The sequence below is a fragment of the Triturus cristatus genome, chromosome 1_1 (genome assembly GCF_964204655.1).
Source record: "Triturus cristatus chromosome 1_1, aTriCri1.1, whole genome shotgun sequence".
NCBI lineage: Eukaryota > Metazoa > Chordata > Amphibia > Caudata > Salamandridae > Triturus > Triturus cristatus.
The window spans coordinates 127,424,870-127,448,420 of NC_140579.1; the positions used below are offsets into that span (position 1 = coordinate 127,424,870).

The 23,551-nt window shown below is 44.7% G+C and overlaps 1 protein-coding gene and 2 long non-coding RNA genes across 3 annotated transcripts in view; 1 reads left to right on the forward strand and 2 right to left on the reverse strand.

Moving 5' to 3' along the window:
* Positions 1-23,551, forward strand: part of PSMB9 (proteasome 20S subunit beta 9) — a 240,527-nt gene that overhangs the window by 69,522 nt on the left and 147,454 nt on the right. The gene's annotated exons all lie outside the window — the stretch shown is intronic.
* Positions 1,873-17,824, reverse strand: LOC146869765 (uncharacterized). Its single transcript, XR_014966035.1, has 2 exons — positions 17,686-17,824; positions 1,873-2,541 (listed from the first exon to the last, which is right to left on the reverse strand). It is a non-coding gene; the product is annotated as an uncharacterized LOC146869765 (long non-coding RNA).
* The window catches only part of LOC146869766 (uncharacterized), a 35,272-nt gene continuing 33,444 nt past the window's right edge, over positions 21,724-23,551 (reverse strand). Inside the window, exon 2 of the long non-coding RNA XR_014966014.1 lies at positions 21,724-22,392. This is a non-coding gene — a long non-coding RNA (uncharacterized LOC146869766). The remainder of the gene's footprint in view (positions 22,393-23,551) is intronic.

Consider the following 23,551-nt stretch of genomic DNA (forward strand, 5'->3'; position numbering starts at 1 on the left):
CTTATGTGAAAGAAATAGATAAAGATACTTGTTTTTGTCAATGAGCTTGAAATAGTGTCTATTTATTGCGTGTGCTTTACTGGGTCAGTGTGAGTGTGTGCTGCACAACTACTTCACACATAGCTTCCGGAGTGCCTTCCCGCCTCGCGCCAAGCTTCCGCGTCGGAGTCGGTGGTCCCTGGGACCTTCCGGGTCTAACAGACACCCTCCTCTCCAGCCATCTGAAGCCACTCTCTGAGCTGTGATAGACACCCTCCTCTCTAGCCCTCATAAGCCGCTCTCTGAGCTGTGAGAGACACCCTGCTCCCCAGCCCTCTGAAACCGCTCTCTGAGCTGTGATAGACACCCTCCTCTCTAGCCCTCATAAGCCGCTCTCTGAGCTGTGAGAGACACCCTGCTCCCCAGCCCTCTGAAGCCACTCTCTGAGCTGTGATAGACACCCTCCTCTCTAGCCCTCATAAGCCGCTCTCTGATCTGTGATAGACACCCTCCTCTCCAGCCCTCTGAAGCCGCTCTCTGAGCTGTACGAGACACCATGCTCCCCTGCCCTCTGAAGCCGCTCTCTGAGCTGTGAGACGCCCTTCTCTCCAGCCCTCTGAAGCCGCTCTCTGATCTGTGATAGACACTCTACTCACGAGGCCCTTGGAAGCCACTCTCTGAGCTGTGATAGACACTCTCATTTCCAGCTCTCCGAAGCCACTCTCTGAGCTGGGATAGACACCCTGCCCACCAGCTCTTGGCAGCCACCCACTGAGATGTGATAAACACCCCGCTCACTGGCCGTTTGAATTCACTCTCTCTGCTGTGATAGACACCCTCCTCTCCAGCTCCCTGAAGCCACGTCTGGGCTGTGACAGACACCCTCCTCTCCAGCCCCCTGAAGAAACTCTCTGAGCTGTGATAGACACCCTGTTCTCCAGCTCTCTGAAGTCACTCTCTGAGCAGTGATGGACTCCCTCCTCTCCGGCCGTCTGAAGCCACTCTCTGAGCTGTGATAGACACCCTCCTCTCCAGCCCTCTGAAGCCTCTCTCTGAGCTGGGATAGACACCCTCCTCTCCAGCTCTCTGAAGCCACTCTCTGAGCTGGGATAGCCACCCTCCTCTCCAGCTCTCTGAAGCCACTCTCTGAGCTGGGATAGACACCCTCCTCTCCAGCTCTCTGAAGCCACTCTCTGAGCTGGGATAGAAACCCTCCTCTCCAGCTCTCTGAAGCCACTCTCTGAGCTGGGATAGACACCCTCCTCTCCAGCCCTCTGAAGCCGCTCTCTGAGCTGTGATAGACACCCTGCTCTCCAGCCCCCTTAAGCCACTCTCTGAGCTGTGATAGACACCCTCCTCTCCAGCTCTCTGAAGCCACTCTCTGAGCTGTGATAGACACCCTCCTCTCCAGCCCTCTGAAGCCACTCTCTGAGCTGCGATAGACACCCTCCTCTCCAGCTCTTGGCAGCCACTCACTGAAAGGTGATAAACACCCCGCTCACTGGCCCTTTGAATCCACTCTCTCTGCTGTGATAGACACCCTCCTCTCCAGCTCCCTGAAGCCACTCTCTGAGCTGTGATGGACTCCCTCCTCTCCAGCTCTCTGAAGCTGGTGCAGATCGGAGCTTCCGAATCCCCTCTACTTCCACGGACGGAGTGATCTCACAGTCACACGCGCACACACACATCACACGCTGGTGGGGCCCATAACACCAACATTCATCCTACCACTCTATCCGTGCCATGTATAAGGGGAAACTCTTTCCTGTACCTAACCAATCTGCATGTACCCTGAGGTCAATGGCATCAACTAGTTGCTATAGATTTGGTGAAACAACTTAACACTCTAAATATTCAATAACATGACAATAAAATAACCACCCGACACAGTAATTCAAACAGAATATTGTTTATCTAAAAATCAAATTGTAAGAAAAGCCAATTAAATGCAAGATCATATTTTCCATATTTACCTATTCTGGCTAAAAGTCGTTTTCTAAGTCAGAACTGGTCCTCAGCAAATAGTTAAAGTTTTCTAGGCGTCATGTAGAGTCACCGTCCTCACCGTCAGCATCGGGACCTCTGATCATTGGTTCGGGAAGAAGTGGCGCTAGACCTCTCTAGTCTACTAATATTTATACCAAAATTTACATTCCAAATGTTGCAAATATAACTTTCAAAATAGTCGAATGGCGGAAATTATTTCGTCTTGGTACATTAAGCTACACCGTTAGATTTTCTCATGTATTGATAGTTTCAAATTCTGAATAGAAATTAGAAGTCCATGGCTAATTCGTTACTTCTACGGATGTCTCTTTAGGATAAAATGTATCTCATCCATGGGACCATTATAAGTTCATCAGGTCGGATTAAACAGTTGTAACAAATCTTCACGTTCAGGGGCATCTGGCAACACTCCCAGATTTGTCGTCATGTTCATGGCTTTTCAGTTCAATCAGAGGACAGGGTCGCAGTCAGCGCAAGGCCTCTTTTTCATAATTTTCATCTACTCGAATGCAGGCTGCGGGTGGTGGCCATTTTACAGCAGGCCACAATGGTCAACTTAAGCGAAGAAAACACAAAATCATAATTACTACATGGAAATGATTATACAGTGTTATTCCCCTGCTAATACCCTTATGTTTATGTATTTATCTAGCCATTTGCGACATCAAAAGCCATTAGTGCATATTTATTATAAGCGCAAAACACAACAACATCACATAAGCAACATCTATACTGTCAATTTGCTCACCAACTTAGTTCACTTATTATTTTAGCCATGCAATTGCCTTCCCACGTGTAATTCTTCTGTTAATAAGGTTGGTTAGACATGACTCGACAAATCTTTAGTAATTACTAATTAATCAGTAGTACTTTTAATAATGACTAGGGCTCCCAGTTTTCCGTTTTTACTGATTTTTACAGATAAATACAGACAGAAAACTATTTTTTTCCTGTCTGTATTTATTTTTAAATACAGAAAAATACGGAAAAAATGTCTTCTTTGGATGTTTTTTTCTATTGTCAATCATGAGTGCCAGGTCAGTAAGTGTACAGATTGAGAGGTAGGGCAGATGAAAAAAAGACAATAGATTTCCTAATTAAGCTTAATTAAGTGCAGATTTATAGTTATTTATGCTATTTTGCAATGCAAGTGTTTTCAGATAATGCTATTGCACTGTATACTGCTGAAACCTTTTGGACATTCAAATGCAAATGTTCATTTATCAGTCAAATAAATGTGGAAAAATACCCATTGCAGCTTCATTTATACAGAAAACACAAAATAGAAATGGATAAATACAGACAAAATCAGCAAAAAATAAATATGGATAAATACAGACGGAAATGTAGAAAAAATAAATACCATAAAACCGGGAGCCCTAATAATGACATACGAAAATGAAACAGGTATTTGGTTTAAAAGTAAAAACCCTGCTCCAGCAATCCCCCCTTTGGTGATATATTATCACCACAAAAATCAAAACCCAAAAATCAATTTAATTTCCCCTTTTAGAAGAAATTCAAAATGTCTTCTTGTTCATTTTTAAACTCTTGTTTCTTTTTCATCTTCTCTTTTAGTTTCTATATACATACTTTCTCTCAATTCTTCTAATTCAATTTCTTGTGGATCTCTTTCGGGTTTCTTTTGTCTCTTTTTAACATTTTCTCGTGTTATTTTCTTTTTATTTCTTCTGTATCTTCAACACATACACCCTAATCTAAGAATTAATAATGCAACAACTACACACGTTAATGGAAATAATACTTTACCAAAAATGGTACTACCTATTTTAGCTATAAAATTCTTAATAGCAATCATCTTATTAGCCATTTTAGTCCAGATACTTTCAGCTTCCAGTGGTACTAATTCTTCATGCAAATCAGTAATATTTTTGATATAGACCTTCAGATCTTTGCTTTCGTCAGGAATGTAAGTGCAACAATGTTGAACTTTCAGCATTCCACAGACTCCACCCTCTTTTGCCAATAGAATATCAAGGGCAAGTCGATTTTGCATCGCCATAGCGCGTAAAGCAACCATTTTAGTATTAACCAAAAGAAAGCCTCCAGCGGTGCTTGTTGACAAGCGATCTACCACTGTTGACAGCTTCCGAATGCCATATGCATTCAATGAAATTCCCACTGCTGGTATTAAAGCTCCAAAAATATCTCCTACAATTTCTGTCCATGTTTCTCTTCTATAGCGTGTTAATGGATTAGTTTGTTCAGCATTTTCTACTCTATCCATATGGAAAATCTTTGGAAAGACCAGGCCAACATAACATGTGCCATACCAATGGTCAGGCAACCTGTAATAAGCCTTGTTCCCACAAATATAATACACTCCCGGAAAGACTGGATCTTCTCCACCTCTAAATCCCCATCCGGTTGCAATAAAGTATGTATCATGGCACTCACTAGTCCCTATGCAATAATAATCATACTGGGATTTTCTTCTGGTAATGCATAATTTGCCTTTCTGTGGTGCATCTATAGCCATAGTTGGACTGGCTCCATTTTTCAACTCTTTTTCTTTTTCAATATCCCACACTGTTTCACTCATCTTATGTCCTTCTGCTTTCTTATGCATGTTCAACCTTCTTCTCTCAACCATGTCTAGGAAAGTTTTCTCCTCTTCCTTCAAACTGCATGTTAAATTGTTTCTAAAAACATATTCTAATGTTAATTCTCTAGTTTCTATAAAAATCTCACCTAAAGTGTTAGCTTCTTTAGCAGGATTCAGTTCTTTATTCATAGGCAGTTGCCCAAGAATATTATCTACATTAGACATGTTATAATCTAATTTCCCTAATTGATAAAATATACTAATCAACACACTACATGAAATTCCATACGTAGCCGGAAGGTGATGATAAGTCACCCCTCCTGAAACAGAGGCAGGTAATTGCATACAGACGTAGCAATCCCTTACATCCATTGTCCTTACATATTCGTACAATAATTTTGAAAACACATTGCTAGAAAAATCATTAATAGACCTCTCCTTATGTACATATACATTGCTAGTTCTAGTTGGAACTATTTTCTGTGAACTCTTCCCTATGTTAGTCATGTTCTCAGTATGTCCTCCTAAAGTGTCTATTGTTACTCTAAAAGAGATCAGTAGAGCAAGCACGCTCCAAAGCAGCATTAATAATCCTGTACAGCAGCAGCACATTTTGCACCATCTTTTCATGAAGGTACATCTACTTTGATTATTCTCAGTGTTAGCCATCTTGTTAATTTGACCGTGTCTTTTGACTTATCCTCTTCTACTCCACTACCGAACTGTTTAGGGCAGCAAGTACCCACCAGATTATCACAATCTATTAGTTCTTAATTTACTTCTTCACTTTCTTCTTCAGGTGACTTCTTTGGATTTACTCAATTTGGATTTTCATCATTCTTCACTCTTTCCTCATCATCATCAAACTGTATTAGGTCCTGAACATCCGTTTCTTCTCCAATGTCGGACAAGATAACTCTCAGGATTCCAACTGCTTCTTCTTCTTCAACCACTTTCAGTAAAGCCTCCTCTGGACTTCCTTGACTGTCTGCCTCTTCACCTTGTTCAGGCAGTGCCACATACGTCCATTCTGGTGACTTATACTTCTGGTTTGGTTTTCTGATTCTTTTAATTCCTTCAGATATCTTTGTTTCCTCTCCTTTCGTTTGGTTTTGACTTGACACTTCGTTCACCTGTTCAGCTTTCGAAGAGTTAACTTGTGTCAATCGATATCTCAGTCTCTTTATCTTGTTGGGCCAAAGATCTCCTTTAGCATTTATTTTTTGTTTTCCCTCTTTACTGTTTCTCTCTCCAATCCAAGTTCTCTTTCTCAGAACTCGTCCTTCATGTATCTCATTTCCACTTTCATCAGATTCTGTCTCAGTTGCCTCTTGTTCCTCAACAATTTTCCCTTCTCCAACAACTTCCTTTTCCCCAACAGTCTCTTTTTCCACCAATTGAGATTTCCCTACTTCTGTCCCTCGTTGGGTCTCCGACACGCAATCTTCTTGCTGTCTACTTGTCCCTTCACCTAGCTTGTTGTCGATGTTCCCTACACCTCCTCGGGGCGGTGTTCCTACCTGGTTTGGAGGCAAGGGGAGATTCTGCCGGATTGTCTTCCGGACTGCTGCTGTCTGTTTCCCTCCTGCTCCCGCCATTACCAACGCGGACGCTGCACGGAGGGGGACTACCATCCCCAGCATCCTTAGCGGCGCCACGGGAAGCGGAACCCGAACACGCCCACTGCTCTTTCGCGCCGGGAGGCGCTTGAAAAACACTGCGACCCATCGACAGAGCGGGCGGTGTTCCTACCTGGTTTGGAGGCAAGGGGAGATTCTGCCGGATTGTCTTCCGGACTGCTGCTGTCTGTTTCCCTCCTGCTCCCGCCATTACCAACGCGGACGCTGCACGGAGGGGGACTACCATCCCCAGGATCCTTAGCGGCGCCACGGGAAGCGGAACCCGAACACGCCCACTGCTCTTTCGCGCCGGGAGGCGCTTGAAAAACACTGCGACCCATCGACAGAGCGGGCGGTGTTCCTACCTGGTTTGGAGGCAAGGGGAGATTCTGCCGGATTGTCTTCCGGACTGCTGCTGTCTGTTTCCCTCCTGCTCCCGCCATTACCAACGCGGACGCTGCACGGAGGGGGACTACCATCCCCAGGATCCTTAGCGGCGCCACGGGAAGCGGAACCCGAACACGCCCACTGCTCTTTCGCGCCGGGAGGCGCTTGAAAAACACTGCGACCCATCGACAGAGCGGGCGGTGTTCCTACCTGGTTTGGAGGCAAGGGGAGATTCTGCCGGATTGTCTTCCGGACTGCTGCTGTCTGTTTCCCTCCTGCTCCCGCCATTACCAACGCGGACGCTGCACGGAGGGGGACTACCATCCCCAGGATCCTTAGCGGCGCCACGGGAAGCGGAACCCGAACACGCCCACTGCTCTTTCGCGCCGGGAGGCGCTTGAAAAACACTGCGACCCATCGACAGAGCGGGCGGTGTTCCTACCTGGTTTGGAGGCAAGGGGAGATTCTGCCGGATTGTCTTCCGGACTGCTGCTGTCTGTTTCCCTCCTGCTCCCGCCATTACCAACGCGGACGCTGCACGGAGGGGGACTACCATCCCCAGGATCCTTAGCGGCGCCACGGGAAGCGGAACCCGAACACGCCCACTGCTCTTTCGCGCCGGGAGGCGCTTGAAAAACACTGCGAACCACCGCGTCGCGGGACCGCGCGCGGGCGGCGCCGGGAGAAGCCCGGGACAAGGGCGGGACCGTCTGTGGCCGTCCGGGGCCGGAGGAGGCCGGGCCGGGCCGCCCCTCTAAGCTTTCCTCCCCGGATCAGTAGTGTTTGAACTCTTTTGGCTATTTCCATTTTACTTATTATAGTCAGTCATTCTTTTTGGATTAGAGTGTCTTCCTTTTTACTGTTGGATTTTACTGATTTGTGCCATAAGTTTTTCATTGCTTAGTGTAGTGGGCACACTAGAATTATGGGGAAGCACTCCAAACCTACAGCTAGTCGTCCGATGACTAGACAGCTAGCGAACTCTACTTCTCAGATTCCTAGTCTTACAGCGATAGACAAGATGCTGCAAAAGACAATCGGGGTGGTGGCTACAGCCATTGAAAACACAGAAAAACGGCTGTCGATTACACCGGCATTCAATATGGCCCCCCCTCTAGATGGATTGTCTGATTTTTCCTCATATCAGGTGGATCCTGATGCTATGTCTTCTATGCTGCCCTCATTCACACAACTACCGTGCGCTCAGGCCCAAATAGATGAGCCAGCTCTAGTGGAAGAAGGGTTGTCAACATCCTCCTTTGTTTCTATTGTGGCCCCTATAAAGCAGGTTAAGCCAAGGAAAAAACAAAAAAAACAGAAATTGAGAAAAAGGAGACTCTTATCAGCCCCTGCTCCAGATAGCTCTCCCCTTTCGGCCCTGATCCACCATCACCCCCCTACTTCTATCCCTCCGACCTGGGCGACTACCCTATTAATTGAGCTCCAGTCACATATAGACCATTCTCTAAACCTTCTGGCTAAATCCCTGTCATCCAGAATTGACAGGTTGGTTTCCTTAGTTAACTCCAAAGGATTTGGGAAGAAGCAGTCAATCCAGGACCCTAAGGCCAACTCGGGCAGTTCGGAGGGTGCTAGTTCCCAAGTAAATCTAACTAATTCTACCCCCCAATTTCAGTCACCTTTACCCCCGATCCAGGTGCCCACGGATCTGGGCCAGCCCTCTATGGTGCATCCAACTGCCCCCTCCCTCAACGCTGGTCCTCATTTGTCCCCGACTGTGCCCCGAGTCCCTACCGTCGTTCCTACATATGAGCAGCCAACCCTCTGCAGGGACTTAGTTTCTCGGAATACAGACGGGGTCGGATCCCGCCTACCTGAGGGGGGGGACCGACCCCTCCGGAGCTTGGAGGATCCTCATCTTCTGGTCCAGCTTCCCCCGGAGGCAGCTCCTTATGTGATCGTCCTTACAGGAGTTCCTTCGGTTATGAATGGAAGGGGGGAATCCTATCTTGAACTAAAAAATAAAGTCATCCACTGGCTGTCTAAAAATAGACCTTTAAAGGGAGTAGGGAGAGGGGAGATCCTTCACGTTCGGAGGGTTAACTGGCTAGGGACCCGCTCAAAAGACATAGGGGGGGACTGCGTCCTGATTAATTTTAGGGACCCTAGAGTAGTAGATCACATTCTGATGCAGGGAGGGCACTACAGAAGGGGTGCTATTGAGGCATTGCATTTGGGGTACTTTTATTCCATCTCTAACACTCTGGTCTCAGCTGATTTACCTTACTTCCACCAGGCCCCACACAATTTGCACTTTAACATCCCGGTTGAAAACCGCTTTGGTGCACTAAATGCGGTGGATTGACCACTACATCCGAGTCCTTGTAAGGGAGAGTTTATGCCCGTGGGGGGGAGCCAGGATGAGGATGTTTATGATACATTGACGATGGTGCCCCCGGTTGCCCCGGGATCGGTGAGTGGCCCCGGGCCCCCTTATCCATCGTCTCTGCCCCCCAGCGCTCCAGTGGGCTTTCTAGGGCCGAACCCCCTTGTGCATTCAGTTTCCCTCAGCCCCCCCTCTCCCATCCCTCCGGTTGACAGCTCACCCTGTATACCTCACCGGAAACCATTAGTTGGGTCCTGGAATGTGGCCGGTTTAGAGTCCAAACTCTCTGATCCCGAGTGGGGAGAGTTAATGGACAAATACGACATCTGTATATTTCAAGAAACCTGGCTACGGTCTATACCACGGAGGGTGGGTTATGCATCTTTTGCAGCCCCAGCAGTTCAGGGGTTGCGAGGGAGACCTTCAGGGGGGCTAGTCGTTTGGGTTGCAACACACCTGGGGTGTTCAGTAAAGCCATTGGATTCAAAGTCCCCCGATATTCTATGCCTCCTACTAACCTTTCCTGCTAGCTACTCACTAGTAGTTATAAATGTGTACTTGCGCCCCCAGCCGGTCCAGTTAGGTTTGTCGATTCTGGGCGCCCTGGAAAATGTTCTACACTCTCTTCCACAGGCGTCCCATAAACTAATTGGAGCAGATCTTAATTGCCACTTCGAACCCCTTCCAGGGATCCCTTCCCCCTCCTGTGAGGAGGACGAAATCTATCTAATCCCTGATCTTATTTCCCACCTGGCCAAACGTCTCTCCCCCCTTGCCCTCGAGATTAATAGGCTTACCATTGCACACTCCTTGCGGGCCTGCAATGGTAGACTCTGCCCGGACGTCCCGGGGTCTTTCACCTTTAACAGAGCTGGGAGCTGTTCGTCCATCGATTATGTTTTGGTGAACGTAGAATTCTGGGGCCATTTGGCCTCTTTTTCTATTATCCCACGGGCCGACAGCGATCACAACCTACTGTCTCTGGAATTGATTAACAATCTAGGTGGCAGTGAATCTTCTAGGCCCCAATCTCCATTACATAGTGAGAATTTGGTCCTAGTGGCAGGTGGCAGACGGGTCAGGTGGGAAAGGGTGGCGTCTGATGATCTAAAGCTGGCTGATGTATATAGTGCCGTGACCTGCTCCTTGGAAGCAGTCTTCCATCTTTTGAGTCCTGCTGGGGATATTCCGCAGTCCCTTTTTTTCGAACTCCAGACTATCCACATGGATTTCATTGGTAGTTTGGCTAGTTTCTTCTATAACCCCACGGCCTCAAAACCAAGGCCTCCTAGGCCCGAGCGCTGGTTCAATGGTACCTGTAGGCGGGCTAAGTCTGCCCTGCTAGTAGAAGTAAAAGAGGGTACCCTGTCCAGTATCCGGGCAGCCAGGGCCACCTATAAAGACCTGATCAAGGAAGCAAAAGCCGAGTGGGAGGATCTAAGGTGGCAAAATTTACTCCAAGCACTAGCAGACCGTGACTCGAGGGCGTTCTGGAACATTGTTCGTTCGGGCTCGGTAGCCAGTACCCCAGCATTACTTCCTAATCTTAGTGAGGAGGTTTGGCTCGCCCATTTCCAACCCCTCTTCTCGGCCAGTAACCCTCCGGTTAGTAACGATACAGGCCTCACACAGATTGATACTGCAATGGACTTGCTGAGCCAGGCAGAAATTGAGTCTAGCCTCTTTTCCCTCCCAGAGATTGAATTGGCTCTCAATTCCCTCTCGGTAGGGAAAGCTCCGGGGCTCGACAAGATCCCCGGTGATCTCTACCGAAGTGATGTAAAAATTTGGGCACCTTATATATGTGTATATTTTAATGCTATTTTGCAGGGCCTTAGAATCCCGGACACCTGGTTGGGTGCAGAAATCATTCCCATCCACAAAAAATCTTCCCCATTGGACCCAGCCAACTACCGCCCCATAAGCCTGATTGATGTTCTTCAGAAGCTGTTTGCTCGAGTCCTATTATCCAGACTGCAGTTCTGGATGGAGGATCAACATGTTCTAACCTCCCTACAGGCGGGATTCCGAGCTAAGGTTTCTACTATTGATCAACTATTTAGATTACTTTTGATCTATTGGAAAACAGTCAGCATGGGTGCTGGTAATTTGTATTTGATCTTTGTGGACCTTCGGTCCGCTTTTGATATGGTGCAAAGGGAAAAACTCTGGGCCATTTTGCTGGAGATGGGTGCCCCCCCCTATCTTTGCCACCTATTCAAACGACTCCACCTAGGCACCTATGCAAGGGTGAGATATGGGAGAGGCGGGGAACTTTCTAGGCCATTTCCGGTAGAGAAGGGTGTGAGGCAGGGCTGTGTCCTGGCCCCCACCCTTTTCTCCCTCTTCATCAATGGGCTGATAGAGTATCTTCTGCGCTCCGCTAACCTGGACTCCCCTGTTTTGGCGGGTCGTAAGGTCCCGGCCCTGATGTTCGCTGATGATACGCTCTTGTTATCTCAATCTTACATGGGCATACAGCGTACATTAGAGGCCTTTTGTTCTTTTTGTAAAATCAGGGATCTGGAACTGAACCTTTCTAAGACCAAATTTATGGTGTTTGGTTCTAATTCGCATAATTGCCCCCACCCTAAATTGGGAGAGGTTGAGTTGGATAGGGTCGCCACGTTTGACTATTTGGGGGTGACCCTTAATGATAAAATGAATTGGGGTTCCCATTTGGCAAAGGCAAATCTGAGACTAGCCCAATCAGTGGGGGGTATCCTGAAGGTGTTTAATAACTCTTCGTGCAAACCTCTGGGCCCCCCGTTGGAAATCTACAAATCACAAGCCAGAGGAGGAGCACTTTATGGTGCTGAATTATGGGGATATTCCACCCCCGCCTCCCTCTCATCTATTGAGAATTCCTTCATCAGGAGATTGCTGAAACTACCTGTCAGCACCCCACTAATCCCTCTGAGATGGGATCTAGGTTTGATTCCCATAGAAGAGATTGCCCTGAATCGTCCTCTTCAGTTCTGGAGGCGTCTTTGGTCAACGCCCGAGTTGGAAAGCTATAGGCTCGATCTCGGTGACATTATGGCAAGGGGTAATTCGGATAAGATCCCCTGGCTTGCCCACATAAAGAACCTTTGCAACCTAATTGGGATGGGGAATTTATGGTCCGCCCCGGAAGTGACCTGCCGCACATTTTCTAAGAACTCACTGAGGGAGGTGCTGAAATCCTTTAGGAAGGGTATCCTACTCCATTCCTCCCTGGGTAGGCTCACTGATACCTATCTGGATATTAAGTGTAGTCCCCAATTTGAAGTCTTCTTAGACGTGATCCAACCTCCTCTGGCTAAGAAACTTTACATACAGCTTAGACACGGTTCCCTTCCACTGAGAGATTTCACCCATAGATGGTCTAATGTTGCAAACCCCGCTAGCTCTTGCCCCCTATGCTCTGATATTCGCGAAACAGAGTTGCATGTTGTTCTCTTTTGCCCCTTATACACTATTGCACGGAAAAAATGGATCATCCAGCTATGCAAGTCTAGGGGCCTTAGGGACTACAAGGAGGTGTTCAGAATCCTGAAATATGACACCACCCCTTTGGTAGTGTTTGCAATGGCCAAATTCCTCCTCTCAATGTGGTTTGCTAGGTCCAAATTTTTGTCTTCTGCTACTCAGCCCCCTGATTCAGTACTACCTATATCATCATCATAGTACTTTGAGGTATATGTGTATATCACTGGCCCTGGATCAATTTTAACTTTTTTTCCGTCTCGTGGAATAGATCTTTGTTTTTACTGTGTTTGTTCTATAGAACTGTATTAATGTTTTAATGGATTTCACTCTATACATTGTTATTTAATCATGTTTTTTAAAGTATTTATGTATTTATGTCTTTTTATGGTATTCTACCGAAATAAAAGCTTTGACTGACTGCCATCTTGTTAATTTGACCGTGTCTTTTGATTTATCCTCTTCTACTCCACTACCGAACTGTTTAGGGCAGCAAGTACCCACCAGATTATCACAATCTATTAGTTCTTAATTTACTTCTTCACTTTCTTCTTCAGGTGACTTCTTTGGATTTACTCAATTTGGATTTTCATCATTCTTCACTCTTTCCTCATCATCATCAAACTGTATTAGGTCCTGAACATCCGTTTCTTCTCCAATGTCGGACAAGATAACTCTCAGGATTCCAACTGCTTCTTCTTCTTCAACCACTTTCAGTAAAGCCTCCTCTGGACTTCCTTGACTGTCTGCCTCTTCACCTTGTTCAGGCAGTGCCACATACGTCCATTCTGGTGACTTATACTTCTGGTTTGGTTTTCTGATTCTTTTAATTCCTTCAGATATCTTTGTTTCCTCTCCTTTCGTTTGGTTTTGACTTGACACTTCGTTCACCTGTTCAGCTTTCGAAGAGTTAACTTGTGTCAATCGATATCTCAGTCTCTTTATCTTGTTGGGCCAAAGATCTCCTTTAGCATTTATTTTTTGTTTTCCCTCTTTACTGTTTCTCTCTCCAATCCAAGTTCTCTTTCTCAGAACTCGTCCTTCATGTATCTCATTTCCACTTTCATCAGATTCTGTCTCAGTTGCCTCTTGTTCCTCAACAATTTTCCCTTCTCCAACAACTTCCTTTTCCCCAACAGTCTCTTTTTCCACCAATTGAGATTTCCCTACTTCTGTCCCTCGTCGGGTCTCCGACACGCAATCTTCTTGCTGTCTACTTGTCCCTTCACCTAGCTTGTTGTCGATGTTCCCTACACCTCCTCGGGGTTTTTCCGCAATCTGTCCCTCTCTTTCTTTTTCTGTCCCTTCTTCTTCAAGAATTATCTCAGGTGGAACTTGTCCAATTTTCTCATTTGATTCAGGTGTCACCTCTGTTGGAATGTTCTTTTCTTTTCTTTCTTTCTTTCTTTCTTTTTGTGTTTGTCACTGTTAGTTGGGACTTCAGGCACTTCTTCAGAATCTGGACTCGTCTCTGAAGTTTGCAATGTTCTTTTCAGAATCTCTTCTGGTGGGACAAAAGTTGTTCTTGACTCACTTTCCCCCCTTTCAGGATTCTTTTTTCTTTTCACTACCTCACTGTCTGCATCATCACTGGAATCTGATTCTTCAAAGTATTCTTTTCCAGTGCCGTCACTTGGATTTGGAACTCTCAGAGTGTGACTTGCATGTATCCAATTTTTCACTCCAGCACACTTCACAGCAGTCGTTGTGGTCAGAACGACTTGTCTTGGCCTTCCCCACCTTGGAACCAGGCAATTTCTTCTTCTGTGGACCTTTATTCTTACCCAGTCCCTTGGGCTCAGATCATGGGCTGGTTTCTTTTCAAGTGTGGTGGCGTCTTCTCCAACCTGGTGAAACACAGAATGAACTGCGTCAGCCAGGCCTTTACAGTAATCCAAAATCATGTCATCAGTTATAGTCATCAGCTTGTTGACTGGTACAAACGCATGTCTCATAGCACGTCCCATGATGATTTCATGTGGACTCAAACCTGTTGTTCTGTCTGGAGTAGACCTAATTGTCATCAGGACTAGAGGCAAGACATCAGGCCATTTCATTCCTGTGGCTAGGCACATTTTGCCAATTCTGTTTTTTATGGTTCCATTCATTTGCTCAACCACACCAGAAGCCTCTGGTCGGTAAGCACAATGTAGCTTCTGCTGTACACTTAATGCTTCACAGATCAAACCCATGATTTCATTATAAAAGTGTCCTCCTCTGTCTGATTCAATGGTCACTGGTAACCCATACCTTGGGATGAATTCTCTTAACAGTAGCTTGGCCACTGTTATCCCATCATTTCTTCTTGTTGGAAATGCCTCCACCCACCTGGAGAACAAACAGACTACCACCAGGACATACCTTAATCTATTGACTTGGGGCATTTCGATGAAGTCTATCTGCATTCTTGTGAAGGGTCCTCCTTCCCTGCCTATTGTACCTAGGCTCACCACTGTTCTCTTTCCAGGATTGAATTGCTGACATATCAGGCATCTCTGACAGAGACTCTCTGCTATCAGCCTGAATTTTGCATTGTACCAGGTCTGCTTAAAGGCCCTTTTCATAGCATCCCTCCCCAGGTGTCCCTGGCCATGATACATCCGTGCCATTGTTGACAACATGCTATTGGGCATGACTGGTCTTCCATCCCTATAGACCCACACGTGGTCTTTTTCCCTTGATGCACAACCTGCTTTCACCCAATCTTTCATTTCCTCATCTCCTGCCTCATCCTGCAATTGCTTCACTTCCTCCCATGTTCCCACCACATTAGTAAACATTAAGGAACAAGAAGACATTTCTCTTTCCTTACTCCGGTTTATGGAGTCATTATTCCTTGCACAATACTGTGCTATGTCATTGGCAAATTTGTTCCCAAGGGTGACGAAATCATCACCTTGACCATGAGCAGCACATTTTACAACTGCTAGTTCTTTAGGCAGCTGTATCGCCTCAAGCAATTTTCCAACCACTTCAGCATTCTTTATGGGAGTTCCACTCGAGGTCAGGAAACCTCTTTGTAGCCATAACTGGCCAAAATCATGGACAACTCCGAAGCCATACTGGCTGTCAGTCATTACAGTCACTCTCACATTCCTTCCAATCTTGCAAGCCTTCGTTAGTGCCACCAATTCTGCCACTTGAGCGGATTTAACTCCTTTCAAAGGTGATGCTTCCACAACTCCTGAAACTGTACACACAGCATATGCGGCACTCAGCGTTCCTTCATCCGTTCTCAGACAAGATCCATCCACGAACAACACATGATCACTCTCAGGCAGTGGCAGATCTCTTTTGTCTGGTCTTGGTTTCGTACAGTGATCAAGCACATCCAGGCAATCATGATCAACATCATCTCTTACTCCCACACTTTCAGCATCTGCCAACAGCGTTGCTGGATTCACATTCACACATCTCTCAAGACTCACATTTGATGCACCAAGAATGACTTTTTCATATTTAGTCAGCCGACTATGAGACATGAACTGTGTCCGGCTCCTTGTTAAAAGGATTGCCACATCATGAGGTACAAATACCCGTACAGGATATCCCATTATAATCCCCTCACTTTGTTCCAGACTTCTGCATGTAGCAGCTACTGCTTTCAGGCAACCTGGTAAACCCACAGCTACTGGGTCAAGTGTTGATGAGAAGTACGCAATTGGCCTCCTCAGACGTCCATGTTTCTGGATTAACACTGAAAGTGCACATCCATTCCTCTCACTACAGTACAGCTCAAATTCTTTTTCGTAATCTGGCATTCCTAGGGCAGGAGCTTCACATAGCCTGTTTTTTAATTCTTTGAATGCTGCCATTTCTTCTGAGTTTAATTCCAATGGGTCTTTCACCTCACTTTTAGTCAATTTAATCAGTGGCTTGGCAATTAAGGAAAAGTTACTTATCCACTGACGACAATAACCAACCATTCCCATAAACATTCTCACTTCTCTTTGTGTCATTGGGGCTCTCATTCCTCTGATAATTTTGATCCTGTCAATGGTCACTTTCCTCAGGCCTTTCTCAATATTATGTCCCAGATACTGGACTTCTCTCTTGCAGAATTGCAATTTGGCTGGAGATACTTTTAATCCTCCATCTGCCAAGTGATTCAGTAAAGCAATGGTGTCTACTTCACAAGCTTCACGTGTTTTTGATGCCACAAGCAGGTCATCAATGTACTGGACCAAAACTGAATTTTCAGGCATTGTTAAACTCTCCAGAGATTTCTTTAGCAATTGATTAAATATCGAAGGGCTCTCTGTATACCCCTGTGGAATTCGGCACCATGCCAAAATTCGCTCTCCAAATCTAAATGCAAAAATTGGCTGGCTGTCATGATGCAACGGAATTGAAAAGAAAGCATGGCACAAATCAATTACTGTGTACCATTCTGCATCATGGGGAATCTGATACAAAATTACTGATGGATTTGGCACAATGGGACAGCAGGACACAACAATCTTGTTGATTTTTCTCAAATCCTGTACTATTCTGAACTTCCCATTAGGTTTCTTCAGTCCCATTATAGGTGAATTACATGGGCTGCTCAATATTTCTCTTAACACCCCCTGCTGGATCATTTTCTCAATTATAGGTGTTATTCCTTCAATTATTTCAGGTGTCAGTCTGTATTGTGGGATGTTTGGATAAACTATTCCATCTTTTACAGTAATTTTTACTGGATCTACATTTCTCATCAGGCCCACATCTTCTCCAGTAAAATCCCAAACTGCTGCTTTTACTGTCTGTTTTAATTCTGGGGGTAATTCGTCCGGATTAAATACAGCATATGTTCCAATAGCCTCACTTTCCCTGTTATCTAGGGTCATTCTGTATAGGACATCCTCATCTGGTGTCTCAAAGGCTATTCCATCTGGGGTACAGAAAATAGTGCAATTCATCTTGCACAACAAATCCCTGCCTAACAAGTTCACAGGACTGGTGTCACACACCACGAACCGGTGCATGTCTGAGAATTTCCCTATTCTAACCCTTACTGGTTCAGTAAGATGAGTTTTGATCTGTGTGTTGGACACACCAACTACTTGGATTGCTTCATCCGAGAGAGGAAGATTCTTTATATCAGCTGACCTGACAGTCGATCTCGTAGCTCCTGTGTCAACTAGGAAAGTTACACTTTCACCATTGATTTTTCCATCTACAAAAGGTCCTGCCTGGTCTATTTCTAGAGTTGCGTCAAGTACGCACTCTTCCTCCTCTCTTTGGCACCGTCAGAAGCCTCCCTCAGAATCACTTCCCTCATTCCTTAGCCAATATTGTGACACAGTGCTTGCGCGTTTTGGTTTGTTTACCTGCTCTTCATTGTAGAACCCCGAAACCTGGCTGTACTTCTGGGATCCTCTGTTTTGTGGCAAAGGCGGTTTTGGCACCTGATTCTGCTGCTTAACAGCCTTCTGCAGTTGCTGCTGCTGCTGACCACACCCCTCACTCTGCACCTGTGAATTCAATGATGGATTGTCATCGTTAGTAGATGGTGGATTCTTACACTGGGATTTCCAGTGCCTTAATATTCCACAGTTGTGGCTGGGAAACCTTTTCTTTGCTTCCTCAATATTGCCTTTCCCTTTTCCTGGGCCAAATCTGGGTTTATTTCCTGGGTTATTTGCTTGTTCAACCAACTGAGCTTCCTGTCTTTCTGCAACTTTCACCTGTGCCCACATTGCTTTCTCTTTCAGTTTTCTTTGCTTTGCCTCAATCTCATCACTGAAGTATTTTGCATGTCTCAAGATCTCATCAATCTTTTTGCTCTGCCAGTCTACTGTATGCTGCCTTATCATTTCACTGATTTCAGGTCGCAAGCCATACACAAATCTATATACAAAATGGCTCAGATCCTTGTCACCCAGATGTTCATCTCCACTGAACTGTTTGAAAGCCAGTATTAGTCTTTCATAGTAAGCATGGACTGATTCTTTCACTTCTTGATGTGTTCGATCTATTTTAACCCAGTCTGTTTCTTTGGGGGGTACCTTATTTTTCAGGAAAGCCATAACCTGCTCATACTTTTTCATGACCTCCGGGTCTGGAGCTCCTGTCTTGGGATCTCTTGGGTATTCTTTAGTGGGCCAGTCTATGACTATTTTACATTCTGCCCACAGGTCTGCTGGTACAATTATATCAAACAGACTATTCAGGTCGATCCACAGCACTTTTGACAACTTCACAAATCTGTCAACCTGTCTATACCACTCGACGGGCTTCTCTCTCAGTCGAGGGAAATCATTCGTAAATGACAAAATATCTTGTCTGGTCCATGGGACATGTACATACCCTCCTCCTGGAATCTCCCTCATGGGATAAGCTGTCACTGTTTTCTCTTTTTCTTTCATAGGGAATGTTGAGTAAGTTCTGTCTGCTGCATCTTCTCGTTTTTTATACCATCTATCTTTCCATCTCTCCACATCTCCCCATTTTCGCAGCAAAGCAATCATCTCCTTAATCTGCCCTGTTCGGCCTGCATTATCCAGATTCTCGATGTCCTTATCTGTAAAATCCACTCGGTAAGGCTTCTGTAAAGCTTTTACCTTGTCCATGTCAATTCCCATTTCACTGGCTATTCCTTTCAACCTGTCATGTATGTTCTTTGCTCTCCATGTGATGCTCTTGCACAAAAATAGTATTTCCCCATCCTGATAGTTTTTCAGCGTTTCTGTAGGAATTGTTCCTACTATTAGCTCCTCCAATTCCATACGTAGTCTAGCTACATCAATTGCCTGGGATTCTTTTTCTTTTCCCTGCAAAACTTTCAGCCAATCATTCAAATCTTCAGCAGTTATCCCCGTAGATTTCTCTGCACCCACTGGTTCTGTCACTCCATGTGGTTCTAAGATCGATCCTCCAGTCATTCTGTTCCCTTCCACACAACCGGAATTCAGAATCGAGTTAGTCTGCACATTCAACTCTCCTCCACATATGGTATGTCTCCACTGATTTTCCCCTGATCTCCACTGATTTTCTCCCGATCTCATTTCTGTCTGTTCTGGAGGAACAACCAATCTGTTGCCTACATATGGAACTGTTAAACCACCTTCACCAGTCCTCTGCTTCTCAAAAATAGGCATAACCGGACCTATTGTCACAGGCACCGTAACTGCTTCAAGATTTTTAGTCAATTCTCTGATTTTCTCTGTCAATTCAAATGTGGTTCTTGCTAGTTCTCTGGTCTTTTCATCCTCAATTTCATTTTCCCTTTCTCTCTCTCTCTCTCTCTCTCCGTAAGAGAACTACTGCTTTTCAATTCAGGGGTCATGACTTCTGTCTTTATAATCCGCAGGGTGTCTCTCATTGGGGTAACTGATGTTCCTACCTCTGGTTCTCGTCTATACGGGGGTGGTCTTTTGTAGAACATGTCATCTAAGACATCGTCATCAGACTCATTCGCCCCATACCTCCTTGTTTCTACACTATGTTCTTTCTCTGTACACTTTTTCCCTTCTGTCTGTTCTGCAGTTCTTACAGGATATAATCCCTCAGTCATACTGGCATCTCGCCATCTTCTCATCCGATCATGATGAGTTTCGCGATCGTACTTTTGTCCGAACATGTACCTGTAGTTTCCTCCACTCCTCTGCTTTTCCCGCTCATGCATTTCATCTTCCCATTCAGTCAACGCCTCAAACTGCGTCGGCCTAGGCCGAGGCTCTAGATTCATCATCCTCTCCTGTAAGTTTCTCAATATGGCCAGATTAAATGAGCCATGTTCCGGGAAAGCTAAAACTCCATCCTCTTTGGTGTACTTTGCCCAATTGTCTAACCAAATACAGGTATGATACCCATACTTTGCAACCATGAAGGATGCGGGGGTTCTTATTGGAGGAAGTAACTGTCCTTCCCTAGTCACAATATCCTTATCCTTGTCAAACCAGGTCTTAACCTTACTAAACAAGGATTTCTTTTTCTTTTCCTCAGCATGGTAATACATTTTCTTGTTTTCCGCAACCCTTTAGTCTTTTCTACAACTGTACGATCTCCTGTCCAATTGCAGCGCGACTCACACTAACGCACCAATCCTGGAGCGTCTACGTCACCCTGTATGTCTCCTAATCCTTGCGCGGTGTACACTAGCACACCAATCACCGTGCTTCCACCTTTCAAACCCACTGTCCAATCACAGCGCGGTCTCCCTGATGTCAGCAGTCGCTGCAGCAGCTCCTGCTCCTGTCTCTCGTCTACCCCTCCTTTACAAAACTACTTGGTAGACTTTGTTTCAACTTCTACGAGTCTGTTAGTTATAACATACAAACATCTCCATTGTCTGCTTCGCTAGCCACAGAACAGCAAAAGACCTTTCCCACGAGAATTCCGCCTTTCCCGAGAGCAGCGCTTACCTCTGCCCTACTACAGAATCGTTACTTCCATTGATAAAGTAGCACATACCTCTACTCTACCCTTCTAGCAAGCCCCAATTAACTGTTTTCTCCAGAATGCTCCTAAGAGTTTCACAATTAACCAGAATGCCTTCTCATTCACGCACTTTCACACCAGAACATGTAGCACATTCACACAGAATCCTGTCTTTCCCGAGAACAGCGAACAGTCTGTCCTACTACAGAATTATATCACATGTTAACAAAGCAGCGCTTACCTCTGCTCTGTCCCTCTAACGAGCTCAGAGAATACCTATTACCTTTCTAGTGATAAGCGTTATCGGAATGCCATAAGGATCCCTGGTACCTAAGACCAGAACTTCACAGGTAACCTTCGCTATCATATACACTTCTCTCACACAGAAAATACGTCTCTAATGGCAACACACGGCGATGCTACCTTATCGAACCCAGACAATGCGACGCGCAACTTCAATTGTCACACGTTTTCCCCTGTCTACATACAGGGCCAACAATCCCGCCTCTTCCGAGAGCAGCGCTTCCCTCTGCCCTACTACGGAACTGTCACCGACTTCCTACGTCCCAGAAGCCGTACACACTACATAAAACTCAATACGATTTCAACATATAGTGTTAGTACATATATCAATATCAATCAATAAGCTTATATACACGCAAATTCACCAGATCAAGACAATAGTTAACCATCATTCTGCTACCAAGAAACTGGTGCAGATCGGAGCTTCCGAATCCCCTCTACTTCCACGGACGGAGTGATCTCACAGTCACACACACATCACACGCTGGTGGGGCCCATAACACCAACATTCATCCTACCACTCTATCCGTGCCATGTATAAGGGGAAACTCTTTCCTGTACCTAACCAATCTGCATGTACCCTGAGGTCAATGGCATCAACTAGTTGCTATAGATTTGGTGAAACAACTTAACACTCTAAATATTCAATAACATGACAATAAAATAACCACCCGACACAGTAATTCAAACAGAATATTGTTTATCTAAAAATCAAATTGTAAGAAAAGCCAATTAAATGCAAGATCATATTTTCCATATTTACTTATTCTGGCTAAAAGTCGTTTTCTAAGTCAGAACTGGTCCTCAGCAAATAGTTAAAGTTTTCTAGCCGTCATGTAGAGTCACCGTCCTCTCCGTCAGCATCGGGACCTCTGATCATTGGTTCGGGAAGAAGTGGCGCTAGACCTCTCTAGTCTACTAATATTTATACAAAAATTTACATTCCAAATGTTGCAAATATAACTTTCAAAACAGTCGAATGGCGGAAATTATGTCGTCTTGGTACATTAAGCTACACCGTTAGATTTTCTCATGTATTGATAGTTTCAAATTCTGAATAGAAATTAGAAGTCCATGGCTAATTCGTTACTTCTACGGATGTCTCTTTAGGATAAAATGTATCTCATCCATGGGACCATTATAAGTTCATCAGGTCGGATTAAACAGTTGTAACAAATCTTCACGTTCAGGGGCATCTGGCAACACTCCCAGATTTGTCGTCATGTTCATGGCTTTTCAGTTCAATCACAGGACAGGGTCGCAGTCAGCGCAAAAGCCTCTTTTCATATTTTTCATCTACTCGAATGCAGGCTGCGGGTGGTGGCCATTTTACAGCAGCCCACAATGGTCAACTTAAGCGAAGAAAACACAAAATTATAATTACTACATGGAAATGATTATACAGTGTTATTCCCCTGCTAATACCCTTATGTGTATGTATTTATCTAGCCATTTGCGACATCAAAAGCCATTAGTGCATATTTATTATAAGCGCAAAACACAACAACATCACATAAGCAACATCTATACTGTCAATTTGCTCACCAACTTAGTTCACTTATTATTTTATATAAAATAAAAGAGAGAGACCCCTTGTAATACTCAAGGGAATAGGGTACTCATAAAAGTATCAACTAGCAGTCCCTTGTGTAATCTCGTTATTTGACAATTATCCTCCAACACTTTTATACAGAAATCATTGGTATTTATTATTTAAAAAACATGTTATACATCACATTTAAAAACACAGTCTAAAATGGTCCCTACTTAACAGTTACTATGAACAGTAAATTTTTCTTAGCAACACAAGAAGGAACCAATTTCAAATATATATGGAAAACTCAAATACACAAATTAGATTTTTACACAGAAATCAAACGATAACATCATCCCGTTATGAACCTGCATAACCGAGAAAACACCACATAAAAAGACAGTACACTTTGTCATATATTGCACATCCTCCTGAACAAAGCTCGAATTGTACCACTTATGAGATACTCATGCATTCATCTCTATAGGTCGGTACCCGTTCCTTGAATTGTGCCTTTTTTGCGTCGACGCGTTTCGATGGGCTCATTTGTTTGCCACTATCTTTTTCAAGACCATTGATGAGGGTTTTCTCAACTCAATGTTCAATATTTCGATCCTGTTTTAAGATAAATATAGCAATTCATCATTCTTATTTGATATTGCGACAATATATATTTTTTTTATGTGTGTCTCACTTTTCTACCCATGCCTCTTATTTATCTGACATAGACTGGGGGCTCGTATGTATACTTTAACATAGTCCTCACCTTTTTACGCTCTCAATTCTTTCTTATCTTGGGTAGATCTACTATGTGCCCACTCTTCCTTTCTGATTGTGAGAAACCGTCCAACTTTTCTATTCATGTGGCTGGAATCTGAAAAAACATGTATTTTCTTATGTTTTCTAATTTCTATTGAAACTATTAGGTATCCATCCCCATTCATTTATATGGATCCAGAGTCATTTCCTACCTTCGA